We start from the raw sequence: 15,989 nt of genomic DNA, 5'->3' as shown, positions 1-15,989 counted from the left end.
TGCTTTATAACATCTCCAGTGTTTCTGCTATCGTAGTATAAACAGAGAACTGAGTCTGAGCATTGAACCAACTTAGTTTAAATAACTAAACAGTCCCTAATATAAGCAACTGGTGAAAAATACTAATTGTGACTGCGTGAATGAAGAGTGGTTGCTTTTTTAATACCTGATGGTAACAATTAACTTGTCAAAATAGCTACATCAATAAAAGCGATTGAAATAATCCATCTAAAATCCTCTGGCCCTAATAAAAACAATTTGAAAAACTGGTATTTTTCTCTTTGTGTCCATCCATCTGATTATAAGTATAAAAATGTGCTTTCGTTCATGCAACAATATTTATTGCATAGCCATCAATGTGCTGGTAGCTAGAAAAATAGAGGAGAGTAAAACAGACATGGTTGCTGCCTAATGGAGCATGCAGTCTAGTGGGGAAGACAGACATTAAGAAAATAATCATTCAAATAACATACATATGCTAGTCATAGTTCATGATAAACACTAGGAAGGGGGAAATTGCATTAGAAGATATAACTAAGGGACCTAATTCAGATGGCTGATGGGGGGGAGGGGGAATATCATGGAAGAGGTCCTCAAGGAGTGACATGTTACCAGACATGAAGGATGAGTGGGAGTTACCCAAGCAAAGCACAGGCGGGAGAGCTTCCTGGGCAGAGAACTCAGCACATACAAAATCCCTGCGTCAGACAAGAGCGTGGCTTGTTCAAGGAACCATAACAAGGTCAGTGGAAGAAACAGAAGTAGCATGGAGATAGCAAACAAAGTGGGAAAGATCGAGAAGGCATAACAGACCATTCTAAGGATCTTTTCTTTTATGCGAATCACCAGAGTGCTTGTTCTGCAATGTCCATCAGCTTGCTTCCGGGCCTCAGGTATAAAGTAATATACATTTTAACCCTTTATAAAAGCACACATATAGTTTGATCCTGAATTTGTAAAATTTTATTTTTCCTATCTCTCTAATTAGTTGGTTAACTGCCCTTTGTCCTGTGTGGTGTGGTATGGTGTGTGTGTGTGTGTGTGTGTGTGTGTGTGTGTGTGTGTGTGTGAGATTTAGCATGATGTTCACCTGATTTGATGATTTATTATGTTGAAGTAGTAGGATTTTAGGTGATAAAATTTGTCCTCATCTTAAACTTTGTGTATTGCTTAAAATTTTTAAGATGAGACTATCCTTTAACCAAATCTTTTTAAAGTAATTCATGCTTATTATAAAAACATTGGAATAATATTAAAAAGTATAAAATTGAAACATAAGTAGCACCCCTGATTCTATCACTGTTAACATTTTGTTGTGTTTCCATCACAATTGATTTGAATATTCAATTTGGACTTCTGCTTATTTACATAAAGTGTTTTCCTTTGTCCAGGGCATTGGGGAGGAGACTCTATCCCTGTAGTTCAGACACTAAAAAGGTGATGGTAATGTAGGCTGGGGTGCTAGGAGTTGAAATGAAAATAAACAAAGAAATGTAAGAATTATTTAGAGACAAAATTAACAGAACAAAGTGATAGATTTGATGTGTATTTTTAAATAACTTTCAAGTTACATGTTTTATCTTCACAATGTAAAGGTCTCACATAATTTCGTGATAAATCAAGCAAAGAACACAGTGTAATAGTACGTTCATTAGAAGTAAATAAAAATCCCTTACAATTATTTGAAAGTTTGAGTCCATGTGCCAGCATATTTACATTTTCTAACAACTTTAGTCAACAATAGAATGTATATGTTCCATTCTCAGCATCCAATGGAAATAATAGGATCTAAAATAATTCAAGAAAAAAGTCTTGGCTCTTAACCAGAGATTTCTATGGCACATTTCTATCTTCACCACGTAACAGTGAAGTCTATTAAAAACCCAAAACTGAAGCAAACTCAACTCCTCATGTTGCTTTAATAATTGTGTTTTGAGGGCCTTTGCTCTATACTTGAAATGCACTTTATTTTCTAAGCTAAATGACTGATTTACGAAGCAACACACATGTGTTTTCTGCTTCACAAAAGCACATTTGGATATTATTAAGCTGAAAAGATAAAATATTGCACAGGTCTGAAGAATTAATTTTAAAATGTTTCTTTAAGATAAACAGTGTACCAACTATATCTTAAATGTCATCACTTTGGATGACCAACTAGGCAGATTTACAGACAACGGCATGGCTAGAAAGGAGTTATTTTGGTCTGTCTGTCAAAAGGTATTTTGTCCAAAGACATGGGCATCACCTCCACCCACCTATGAACAGTGGAGTCCCCACTGATAACAAGGGAGATCCACTCCACATCATGCATAATTCTTCCAAGTATTTTCTCCTCTTAAGATTGGCTCAAAAACCACCTGGTACTGGCGGGGAATACAATCCTAGCAATCACAAGTAAGAGAGAAGGAACTGTCAGCATTCCATCCTGCAGTCTGTAGCACGGAGCTATTATACAAGTCACATGCTAGTCTTATCAGAAATCTGCTTTCTTAGCTTTTCTTCACACATTCCAACCTATCTTCACATACTTGGAGCTCTTTGTGATGAAATAAGAACTCTAAGATATAAGCACTGGTTGTTATTTTATACTTTGCTAACCAGGTCTATGGCATTCAAAAGTCAAATTATGTTGGCATGCATTTGAGGAATCTGAGAAAGGCTTCCATGCCTGGCCAGCACCCAATATGGCCCCAGGAATGGTGCCTCTGCCAATTGGTGTTTTTCTGCAGGGAGATGCAGCCACTTGGAAGCCTTCTGAATTCTCAACTATGGCTTCTTACAGAATTGCAGAATTTGGCAACCTAGGCCACAGAGTCCTGCTCCCTGAGATACAGAGCCTAGAAGAAGGTGAGGCCAGCTCTTCATAGGATGAAGGAATCAAAAGGTACCAGTGCAACTCACTGATAACCTTTCCTCCCCATGTGAAGGTCATTGGAGATCAAGCTCCAATAAACTCACATCCTACACTTTTTCTCGAGCATGTATCCATTCATTCATTCATTCATTCATTCCTCAAGTATTGATTGACTGAGGGTCTACTGTGTACCAAGCACCATTCCAGGTGCTAGAATAGAACAGTGAACAAAAAGGACAACGATCTGCCTCCTCATGGAGTCTACAGTCCACATTTTAGATGCCTTCTGCTGCCAAAAGGGCAGCATTCCTTCTGCAGCACCCAAAGGGGCCTGATGCACCCTTTACAATAGACCCGGGATAGGAAGCGAGAGCTCCTGGTGATAAAGACCAACTAACCGCAGGGGCTACCGCTGCTGACGTGTACGCTCCTCCTGCAAAGCTGAGCTCCTCCCGTCTTAGTAAACATATCACCACATTTTCCTTAGAAAAACAAGAAGTAATCAGAAGATGAATAATTTGAACCAGTTGGAGCTAAGTGTAAACAATCTGGTGCTTACCTTATGTTTAACTGTTCTGTTTCTTAAAAGGAGTTACCTGTGTTCATTGCTTTGGAGAAAAAAAAAAAAAAACTGTGGCACAGATGTTGGGAAAGTATTGTATTAGTAATAAAAAAAAAAAAATCACAGTAATGTGAGGAATCATTCTCAGAAAGACTTTCAATCCTCTCTCACCTTCCAGCACATGGGATCTTTAAAAATATCTGGGAGAAGGATGGATAATATCTCTTAGCACCTCAACTCTCCCAGGAACTCAGGATAAAAGCTAGGTGTAGGACCCCATCTTTCAGCAGTTTCTACTCATTTGTAAGAAAACAATGCTGTCTTTCTTACGGAAAGAATAAGCCTTGTAACCACTAAAACTGAATTAATCCTGACATCTGATGAGGGATGGAGGCTGCAGAGGCAAATTTGCAAGAAAGAATATTTTATATGTCTGATTTAAATATAAGCCTTATATTCATGTTGACTGAATCCAAGAATAAGGGTATTCAACCAAAAATAGCAAGGAGGGGGTCGGTTTTGAGGGGTTTTTTCCCTAAGTACAAGGCCCATTGGGAGAATAATAATGGGGGAAATTTTATCATGGAACTGGATCCCACAAAACCTAGAGATAAATAAACATGAAAACTAAGAATTACAATTTATTATAATTCTCCTTTTAGACCCCCTCTTTTTTAATGCATCAAGCTACCTAGGCAGTATTATGTATTTTTCCTCTCTAAAAGTGAGTCTTCCTTTTATAATAACTGTAGCCCAAATACTTCTATTAGGAAATATTCCCCTACATGCAATGTTTTATATTGATATAATTTTTTGTAGTCTGTAGACCTCAATAGGCCATTAAATTAAAATTTTAGATGACTGACTTGAGGTAGCAAGAAGTCATTCTTCAACACCTAAGCAAGAAGATTAAGATCACTTTGCAACCTTGATCAAAGACATCAACATTCAAAAACAAGGCTGATTGGGGAAGCAATATGGATATTCAGTAACTTGATCACAACCCACAATCTGTGGGTCCAGAGCAGGGGTGGGCAAACTTTTTGACTCGAGGGCCACAATGGGTTCTTAAACTGGACCAGAGGGCCGGAACAAAAGCATGGATGGAGTGTTTGTGTGAACTAATATAAATTCAAAGTAAACATCATTACATAAAAGGGTACGGTCTTTTTTTTTTTTTAGTTTTATTCATTTCAAACGGGCCAGATCCGGGCCGCGGGCCGTAGTTTGCCCACGGCTGGTCCAGAGTGTTGCCTTTGAGTAATTCACAAAGCCCTATGCAATTAAGATGTGATTCCTGATAACCCAGAGCCTGCAGGTACATTCTCAAGCATAGCGCATAAACCCGGGAGAATTCCTGAGTTTTCGACCTTGGCAGAGAACTGTAACTGAGTTGTGGGCAAGCACAGCATCCCCTGGACACCCTTGGAGGACAAATAGGAGAGCAAAGCCTTCCTGTGTTAAAGGCCACAAGGCCGTTACACACTTGCCAGGCACTCCATCTTGGATGCACAGTCCCGGCTGTAGTAACCACCAATCTCCCAATACGACGGGTCGAGAGTAACCGGTCTGCTCATCAATAATGAAGTATAGGGAGTAAATAGAACATATGGAATGGAATTGCTTCATTAGCTTGAAAAAATATATATCTAAGACTCCTTTTTTATTCTTTTCTCATTTGTATGATAGTATTTATTCAATAAAGATGTCTTGATTAATTTATTCAATTATACCCAGTATATCAAGTCATATTATACATAGAATTTGTCCACAGAGCCAAAAAACTGGCTTAATGACAAATATAACCAAGTAAATGCTTATCTATTTCTTGCTTTTTTTCAGAACCCAAAAATAAACCACACAAGAAAAGAAATTGTACTGCCTCATAGTAGCCCCTTGTTTGGGGCCCAATTAAATATTATTCAATCTCATCTAACATAGTATTTACCAAACTTAACTTGACAAATTTTTACTATTTCATCCTCCTCAAAAAACAAACACTTCCCTCCTTGATGATATCCATATTAATGTGTCATAGAGTCCAAAAGGGAAATTCAGAGAATACTTTGAACTAAGAAAACATACTTAAATTAAGTATATGGCCTGCCAGGGTCACACACACACACACACTCTCAAATGATAAACAATGACCTAGAATGGTAAGCTTAGTGTTTTTATTAGTTCACTTGTTACTTGATTTTATGTTTAGGTGACATTTGGATGTGTAAGGAAAGAACTCATTTTTGAACTCATTTTTATAAATTTTAAAATATAATGAATACAGATTCTTCTCGCTATATAATCATGTCACTGTGTCATAGTGCCTACTACTTAACTATATATATAAAAGCCTAAGGGACTGAACAACTGAACAACCAGCCAACCGGTTGCTATGATGTGCACTGACCACCAAGGGGCAGATGCTCAATGCAGGAGCTTCCCCCAGTGGTCAGTGCGCTCCCACAGCGGGAGTGCCACTCAGCTGACCCGTCCAGGTGGCCCACCAGCCCAGTGGCAGCCACACACTCCTTCAGTAGTCCTGCAGGTCCAATTTCCGGAGAACAGGCCAGGCAGGACCAACTGGCGCTGCCTGCATGATCCCAACAGCATCACCAGCCTCCTGGAAGTCTGCCTCAGGGACCTTGACACTCCACAGGGAAGAAACGGTATAAAAGCGGCCACTAGGTGGCTCCCGACAACCGGCATGAACATCAGCAGGATGGATCCAGATCCCGGGCTGGCCAGGGCATCCCACCACCCTCCCAGAGGGCCGATCACGTCCCAGACCTCACCCCCATCCCCTTCAGGATGGGCACCAGACACCAGGCTCAGGGCACTGGCCGCAAGTGCCGCTGTGGCGGTGCGGGCCTCTCCCGATCAGGACTGATTGGGTGCGAGCCCACAGCAGGTGCAGCGGGGCCGGGATGAGTGGGAGCAGCAGGTAGGAGCAGCAGCTGGCATTGGACTGCCGGTTTCGGCCCAATCCCCACAGGCCACGCTGAGGGATCCCACCCGTGCACAAATTCATGCACCAGGCCTCTAGTTGTCAAATAAAGTCTCACACACATAGCACATCATTTAAATTTTTACTGAAAGTGCATCTTTATGCATTATTTCCAAATTACATATATTACTGTGAACATTTTAAACTAAGCCTCTTTCCAAGAAACTATTCGATTAAAATGTCATTCTCCTTATAAGCAAATTAATTAGCTAAAATGTCCAGATATATTTTTCCTTTATAACTATATTCTTACATCTTAATTTTTAAAGTAATTTTTCTAATTTTATTTTTCTCAGAAGCAAAGATCATTATGATACAAGACTGACAATAAACAGAGATTTCACTGCAAGTCATTTTTAGTTGAAAATTTTATTGAGATAATTATAGATTTATGTGCAGTTATAAGAAATAATAAAGAGAGATCCTTTGTATACTTTTTCGAGTTTGTTCCACTGGTAACATTTTGCAAAACTACAATACACTATCACAACCAGGAAATTGACATTATACAACCCAGTAATCATTCCAGTTTCCCCAGTTATACTTGTGTGTGTGTATGTGTTTATTAAGTCTGATAGAATTTTATCATCCGAGCAGATTTATGAATCTGCCTCCACAGATAGTCAAGACACTGAAAAGTTCCATCCCCACAAGAATGCTTTGTAATATTTTTTCACTTGGCAGGCAGCTATGCTGTGGTAAATGGAAGACACCAGCGTGTTGCCTGCTTTTTCCTGTATTCAGTTATCACCCAAATGTGCCTTTTTACAATAGGTGTCCATTTTTCAAATCCTTTGTTCATAATCTGTCATCTCAGAAGGATCGAGAGTACGAACTGCAATTTTTTTTAACCAAGTCTTATTTTCAGCACAGCACGCCTGCCGCACGTCATCGTCAGAACAGAGCGAACGGGGGCATTTTTAAGATGGCAAAGCTCATCAGAGTCTCGAGTCTGATAGATGCTCCAGTGCCCAGCAAAGTGGGTAACCACAGCCCAGATATTCTCTTGCTTTGGGTCCTGCTGCTTTGTCTCCCTACCTTTGATTCTCTAACCTGTGTTATTCTATCGTCATCCTTACCTATCTTTTAGGAAGATATTGACAAAACTTTTAGAAAGATAACATCACAATTTTATATTTTGAACTCAAAACATAAGAATTGAAGCCCTTGATGGTTTGGCTCAGTGGATAGAGCATCTGCCTGCAGACTGAAGGGTCTGGTCAAGGGCATATGCCCTGGTTTCGGGCTTAATCCCCAGTAGGGGGTATGCAGGAGGCAGCGGATCAATGCTTCTCTCTCACCATTGATGGTTCTATCTCCCTCTCCCTTCCTCTCTGAAATCAATAAAAATATTTTTTTAAAAAAGAAGAATTAGAAGCCAAGATCAGCAGTTGATACAGACTACAGGTAATCAAAAGGAGCAGAAGAGATGGAGGATGGTGAAAGGGGAATGCTATCAGTAGCAGTGCAAGTCACTACACCTTCATGAAGAAAGAAATATCCTGGCTTAGCAGCAATTTTTAAAGAACATGGGGAAACCAATCAGAACTAAACATGTATGCAACATACAACTTAGGGACATGAACAAAGATGCTGAAGAGTCTGCATCTAAGACTGTCAAGCTAACACATCACAGACTGTCCCCCTGTTACAAGCAAAGCTGGGTCCTCAGAGCGGGGTGCATTGTCTCTGCATCAAGGGCGCTTCTATGAGTTCCAAGGCCAGCACAGCCAGGTCAGGGCAGTTGCAGCACCTGGCTTCTCTAGCCTATGCCCTTCCCTGGGGGGCAAAGCCACCTTTGAGTGTTTCAGGATTGGATAATAGATTCTAATCTAAGCTCCAACCTAAAGAGTACTCATGAAGCTCCCTGGAGAAAGACAGCTACTTCCCTGCAAGGGAAAGGCCTGGATGGTCCCCCACAGATCCTCTGACATGGACAGAGATGCAATGGGATGCAGTTCTGGGACAGCTGCTCTCTCTCGGTCATTAAAATAACCCAAAGGAAGTTTACCCTCAGCTATATTCATTGCTTAATTGCAATTTCAACTAATTATTCCCCTCTGCATCTTCTTCATTCTATTCACAACTAAATGACTATCTACCAACTATCTATAGTTGTGCTGTGAAGAGTACGCAGTGAATAATACTTAATAGCATTCTTTCTACAGCTTCATCTTGCATTGCATTTATACATGTTCTTATAATACTTGTGAGACTTACATAGTGTACCCCATATATTTCCAACAGTGATACTAAAAACTTCCCATGTCTCTCTCTCCTTTGCCTTACAAATCAGTTTTATGCTCATATAGCTAAATTATTAGTCTGTGATAACTAGCGCATGTAAACTGGTATTCTAAGCTGATATGCCCAACTTTTTTACTCCACTCCAGTTCCATTGGAACTGATAACAGTTCCAAACAGGATATGTGTCCATTATCATTTAGTTCTAAAGAGGGTAGGTGCTCCCCAATGGGCTCCTACAACACCTTGAACTTCCTAGATAAGAGCATTGGTCACCTTCTACTGAAATTGTCTTTCCACTTGCCAGCTAACCCCAGTATAACCTGTCTGTGGAGTACAGAATGTATCTATCTCATACCTCGTTGCCATCCCACTGCCTGTGGTAGGCACACGGTTGTTAAATGAAGGACCATAGGTCCTGTTTGCTCTTTCTGCATGTTGTATGCCTCAGACTCCTGACACCAGTGTAACATGAACAAAGAATTCTCCCCCGCCAATCCGTAGCTAAGGTGCTCAATCATGCCTTAACACACCTGGACCCTTTGCCATGCCTTTTTCCAGCCGTTGCCTTCTTGAAAGTATAACAAATCAAAGGGCTTCTCTTCTCAATAAATCTGAAAAATAATCACCCTACAAAACATGCCAGGTGAATCTCATTAAGCTCTTTTGATGCAGTTAATACTAATTCATTAGAAAAGTCTCCTAAATCCTGACTCTCACCATAATGAAAGCTCAGGGACTCATCAAATTCAACTCACAAAATTGGGCTACTGTACTTTTTAAAAAAATTTTTTTTTTCATTTCAGAGAGGAAGGGAGAGGGAGAGAGTGATGGAAACATCAACTGAAAGAGAATCATTGATCGGCTGCCTCCTGCACACCTCCCACTGGGGATCGAGCCTGCAACCCGGGCATATGCCCTGACCAGAAAGCGAACGGCAGTCTCCTGGTTCATAGGTCAATGCTCAATCACTGAGGATGCCCGCCATGAACATAGTGAAAGGGATGCCACTGCCTGAATGAAAGAAAACAGAAGGAAAGATTAGGTGATGGCACATTAAATTTGTGTTGGGGTGGGGGGCAGTTGCTAGTGTTGTAACACAGGGATTGCTTTTGAACTGCCTTTCCCCACCTTTATTAATGACTTTGGGGAGGAGAAGCAAACAACATCCCAATAAGCTCTGCGGGCAAATCACAGCATCCTTCTGTGCAGCGTTGTTAACATTCAGAACTGAGACATGAAACCCAGTCATACAGTCAGATTAGAAATGGAGGCAAGCAGTAAAATAAAGTCTAGTCTATAAGCTAGTATCTCCACAGCGCATGTTATAAAACACCTTTCTGTAATGGGAAGTACGGACCCTGTAAAGGTATAATAGTGGGAGAGACATAGAAATGTTATAAGAAGCTAAAACGGGATTTACTATGAGTGATGACACCTACAAAAAAAAGCGGGGGGACTGCCCTAACGGGTTTGGCTCAGTGGATAGAGTGTAGGCCTGCGGACCGAGAGGTCCCAGGTTCAATTCTGGTCAAGAACATGTACCTTGGTTGCGGGCACATCCCCAGTAGGGGGTGTGCAGGAGGCAGCTGATCGATGTTTCTCTCTCATCGATGTTTCTAACTCTCTATCCCTCTCCCTTCCTCTCTGTAAAAAATCAATAAAAATTTTTTTTTTAAAGGGACTGAAGTGTGGGTGGTATAAACACAGGCATCTAGTCCCACTTAAAAGTGATGTGGTCCAGCCAGCATCATACTCAATGGACAAAAACTAACACCATTTCCCCTAAGAACAGGAACAAGACAGGGATGCCCCCTCTCACCACTCCTGTTCAACATAGTACTGGAAGTGTTAGCCATTGCAATTAGACAAGAAGAAGAAATAAAAGGCATACAAATTGGAAAAGAGGAAGTAAAACTGTCCTTATTTGCAGACGACATGATATTATACATACAAAACCCTAGAGACTCCATCAAAAAGCTACTAGACTTAATACATGAATTTGGCAATGTAGCAGGATACAAAATTAACCCCAAGAAATCTGAGGCATTTCTATACACCAATAGTGAACTTTCAGAAAGAGAGATTATAAAAACAATCCCGTTTACCATCGCACCAAAAAAATTAAGCTATCTAGGAATAAACTTAACTAAAGAAGTAAAAGACCTGGGAGAACCAAGATGGCGGCATAGGTTAACGCCGTAGTTTGCTGCTTTGAACAACTACTTCAAAAGTGAAACCAAAAAACGGAAGGGACATCACCCAGAACCACAGGAACGCTGGCTGAGTGGAAGTCCTACAACTAGGAGGAAAGAGAAACGCATACGGACACTCAGAGGAGGCGCAGTGCTGAAGTCAAATTCTGAGGTGCGGAGTGCGCGGAGCGGGCTGGCGGCGGAGGGCCCGGTTGTTGTTTTCAATCGGGAGGGAGTCGCAGACTCTGAGCACCAGATCCGGATGAGTCTTTAGGGACCCAGACTCAAACGGGAGAAGCGGGACTGTCTGGCTTCGGTCAGAGCGAGTGCAGCTTTCTCTCCGAGCTTTGCAGCGGGTGCTGGGACTCAGAGAGGCAGAGCCTCTTGGGACAGGACTGAGAGCCGCCATAACTGCTCTCTCCGGCCCACCCTGTTGATCCTGTGCGACCCGCCCCGCCCAAGCCCTGCACAGAGGCATTTGCCAGATAGCCTCAGGCAAAGGCTAGATTAGCACCTCCCTAGAGGACAGAAGTTCTCTCACTGCTGACACAGCTGATTCTCATAGCCACTTGGCCTGGAGGTCAAACCCTCCCTGGGATTAGCTACAACAATCAAGATTTATCTATAAGACTGCGAACAAAGACCACTAGGGGGTGCACCAAGGAAGCATAACAAAATGCGGAGACAAAGAAACAGGACAAAATTGTCAATGGAAGAAATAGAGTTCAGAACCACACTTTTAAGGTCTCTCAAGAACTGTTTAGAAGCTGCCGATAAACTTAATGAGATCTACACGAAAACTAATAAGACCCTCGATCTTATATTGGGGAACCAACTAGAAATTAAGCACACACGGACTGAAATAACGAATATTATACAGACGCCCGACAGCAGACCAGAGGAGCGCAAGAATCAAGTCAATGATTTGAAATGCGAGGAAGCAAAAAACATCCAACCGGAAAAGCAAAATGAAAAAAGAATCCAAAAATGCGAGGATAGTGTAAGGAGCCTCTGGGACAGCTTCAAGCGTACCAACATCAGAATTATAGGGGTGCCAGAAGATGAGAGAGAGCAAGATATTGAAAACCTATTTGAAGAAATAATGACAGAAAACTTCCCCCACCTGGTGAAAGAAATGGACTTACAGGTCCAAGAAGCTCGGAGAACCCCAAACAAAAGGAATCCAAAGAGGACCACACCAAGACACATCATAATTAAAATGCCAAGAGCAAAAGATAAAGAGAGAATCTTAAAAACAGCAAGAGAGAGAAACTCAGTTACCTACAAGGGAATACCCATACGACTGTCAGCTGATTTCTCAACAGAAACTTTGCAGGCCAGAAGGGAGTGGCAAGAAATATTCAAAGTGTGAATACCAAGAACCTACAACCAAGATTACTTTATCCAGCAAAGCTATCATTCAGAATTGAAGGTCAGATAAAGAGCTTCACAGATAAGGAAAAGCTAAAGGAGTTCATCACCACCAAACCAGGATTATATGAAATGCTGAAAGGTATCCTTTAAGAAGAGGAAGAGGAAGAAAAAGGTAAAGATACAAATTATGAACAACAAATATGCATCTATCAACAAGTGAATCTAAGAATCAAGTGAATAAATAATCTGATGAACAGAATGAACTGTTGATTATAATAGAATCAGGGACATAGAAAGGGAATGGACTGACTATTCTTGGGGGGAAAAGGGGTGTGGGAGATGTGGGAAGAGACTGGACAAAAATCGTGCACCTATGGATGAGGACAGTGGGTGGGGAGTGAGGGTGGAGGGTGGGGCGGGAACTGGGGGGGAAAAAAAAGGAACAAATGTAATAATCTGAACAATAAAGATTTAATTAAAAAAAAAAAAAAGAAGTAAAAGACCTCTACTCAGAAAACTACAGGACGTTGAAAAAAGATATAGAGGAAGACATAAACAGATGGAAGAACATACCGTGTTCATGGATTGGTAGAATCAACATCATTAAAATGTCCATACTACCCAAAGCAATCTATAAATTCAACGCACTTCCCATTAAAATACCAACAGCATACTTCAGAGATCTAGAACAAACTCTCCAAAAATTCATCTGGAATAAAAAAAGACCCCGAATAGCTGCAGCAATCCTGAAAAAGGACAAAGTAGGTGGGATCTCAATACCAGATATCAAGTTGTATTACAAAGCCACTGTTCTCAAAACTGCCTGGTACTGGCACAAGAATAGGCATATAGATCAATGGAATAGAATAGAGACCCCAGAAATCGGCCCGAACCAATATGCTCAATTAATATTTGACAAAGGAGGCAAGAACATACAATGGAGCCAAGATAGTCTCTTCAATAAATGGTGTTGGGAAAATTGGACAGATATATGCAAGAAAATGAAACTAGACCACCAACTTACACCGTACACAAAAATAAACTCAAAATGGATAAAGGACTTAAATGTACGACAGGAAACCATAAAAATTCTAGAAGAATCCAAAGGCAACAAAATCTCATACATATGCCGAAGCAATTTCTTCACTGATACAGCTTCTAGGGCACTTGAAACGAAAGAGAAAATGAACAAATGGGACTACATCAAAATAAAAAGCTTCTGCACAGCAAAAGAAACCATCAACAAAACAACGAGAAAACCCACTGTGTGGGAAAACATATTTGCCAATGACATATCTGATAAGGGCCTAATCTCCAAAATTTATAGGGAACTCATACAACTTAACAAAAGGAAGATAAACAATCCAATCAAAAAATGGGCAAAGGACCTAAATAGACACTTTTCAAAAGAGGACATTCAGAAAGCCAAGAGACATATGAAAACATGCTCAAAGTCACTAATCATCCGAGAGATGCAAATCAAAACAACAATGAGGTACCATCTCACACCTGTCAGACTGGCTATCATCAACAAATCAACAAACGACAAGTGCTGGAGAGGATGTGGAGAAAAAGGAACACTTGTGCACTGCTGGTGGGAATGCAGACTGGTGCAGCCACTATGGAAGACAGTATGGAGTTTCCTTAAAAAACTGAAAATGGAACTCCATTTGACCCTGTGATCCCACTTCTAGGAATATATCCCAAGAAACCAGAAACACCAATCAGAAAGGATATATGCACCCCTATGTTCATAGCAGCACAATTCACCATAGCTAAGATCTGGAAACAGCCTAAGTGCTCATCAGTAGATGAATGGATTAGAAAACTGTGGTACATCTACACGATGGAATGCTATGCTGCTGTAAAAAGGAAGGAACTCTTACCATTTGCAACGTCATGGATGGAACTGGAGAGCATTATGCTAAGTGAAATAAGCCAGTCAATAAAGGAAAAATACCACATGATCTCACTCATTCATGGACAATAGAGACCATTCTAAACTTTTGAACAAGAATAGATACAGAGGCAGAGCTGCCTCAAACAGATTGTCAAACTGCAGCGGAAAGGCCGGAGAGGGTGGGGGTGCAGGAGGGAGGGGGGTAAGAGATCAACCAAAGGACTTATATGCATGCATATAAGCATAACCAATGGACATAAGACACCGGGGGATAGGGGAGGCTAGGGGACTGTCTAGGGCGGGGGGAAAAAATGGACACATATGTAATACCCTTTGTAATACTTTAAGCAATAAAATATAATAATAATAATAATAATAAAAAGAAGAAAAAAAAATAATAAAAGTGATGTGGTCATCTCAAAAAGGACCCAGAGAATCAGCGTCACAGTGTTGTGCTTAGGACTGTTGGTAAGAAAAATAAAGTAACTTTACAAGGCAGAAAGTAATAAAAATGTTAAAACTTGAGGAATAATTTATATGGAAAGACTTGAAAAATCAGATCTGTGTTGTTTGCCTAAATAATGACTTTGCAGAGGTAATACTATCTAATGATATCTGTAGAGGGTAAATATTTAAGGAGACAAAAATTAGAGTGATATGAAAAATATGTATGTATATATAAATTGAGGGGAAGAATGAAATTGAGGGGAAAAATTATAATGTCTGCACTTGGATTTGGTAATAGTCTCTCCACAGACATCAAGCAAACTCCACCATGGGCTAAATCCAAAGTCTTATATTACACGTGATTGGGAGGTATTTTTATGGTACAAAGTAAAATCATAGAGTCTTCCTTTTTCGTAAATAACTAAGGTACATTTCCCCATCCTTTATTCTTGTACTAAACACCTATGTTTCCCAACCTGTATTGAAGTTACCTACCACTCACAACCTGAAAATGGAATATTCAACACTACTGCCCAACTATTTGTCAGGTGGGACCTATTCAAATGTTGATACCAAGGTTTGTGTTGATATTATTACAATAAACTTCCAACAAGCCAGGTTTACTCAGCCTTATATAGAATTTACTGCATAGAACAAAGAAAATTCAGACTAGAGTAGCAAGTGGTACCGATGCTGTTTTCCAGGTTTCTTCTTTAAATTCCATTTTACCCTAAATTTTGGCCACACAATGTGCAATACGGCCCTAATCTTTAACCACGTTGTATGCACTGCAGATATAACTAAAATAGATTCTAATGATACCAGGCTTAATTTGTATGTTAAAATTTCATTGTTGTATTTACTACTAGTATAGAACCCAGTCCCTACACTCAAGAAATTAGAAAGAATGGGCATGTACATAAAAAATAATTCATGAATATAAGCTAGAACAGAATCCTCAAATAAATGGGACAGAAACCAGTAAGTGTCTCATTAAAAGTCAAAAACCAAGATTTGGGGGGAAATAACCAAGCCCAAAGATTGAGGGAACACTTTCAGGAAGAATTTAGACTCCTTGTTGTTTGTTTTCCTTTTTTCGCAAATGAATATTCAGCACCTAGCCCACTGAAACAACCATTAAAATAACTGCACCTCCTGAATCTACCCATTCATACATTCAGTACCTGCCTGAATGCCTACTATATGCATTATTTTAAAAAATTGGAGATACAACGGTCAACAAAATTATGTCCCTGTTTTCATGGAGTTTATATGAGGAGGGATGAAGCATGTTTAAAATGTGTGTATAAAACATGTCAGGTAGTAAGGGGTGCTATGAATACGGACAAAGTAAAATAAGAAACAGAGAATAATGGGGGTGCCATTGTGAATTAAATGGTCAGAGA

The sequence above is a fragment of the Myotis daubentonii genome, chromosome 2 (genome assembly GCF_963259705.1).
Source record: "Myotis daubentonii chromosome 2, mMyoDau2.1, whole genome shotgun sequence".
Taxonomy (NCBI): domain Eukaryota; kingdom Metazoa; phylum Chordata; class Mammalia; order Chiroptera; family Vespertilionidae; genus Myotis; species Myotis daubentonii.
Note: the sequence above shows the minus strand (reverse complement) of the source record.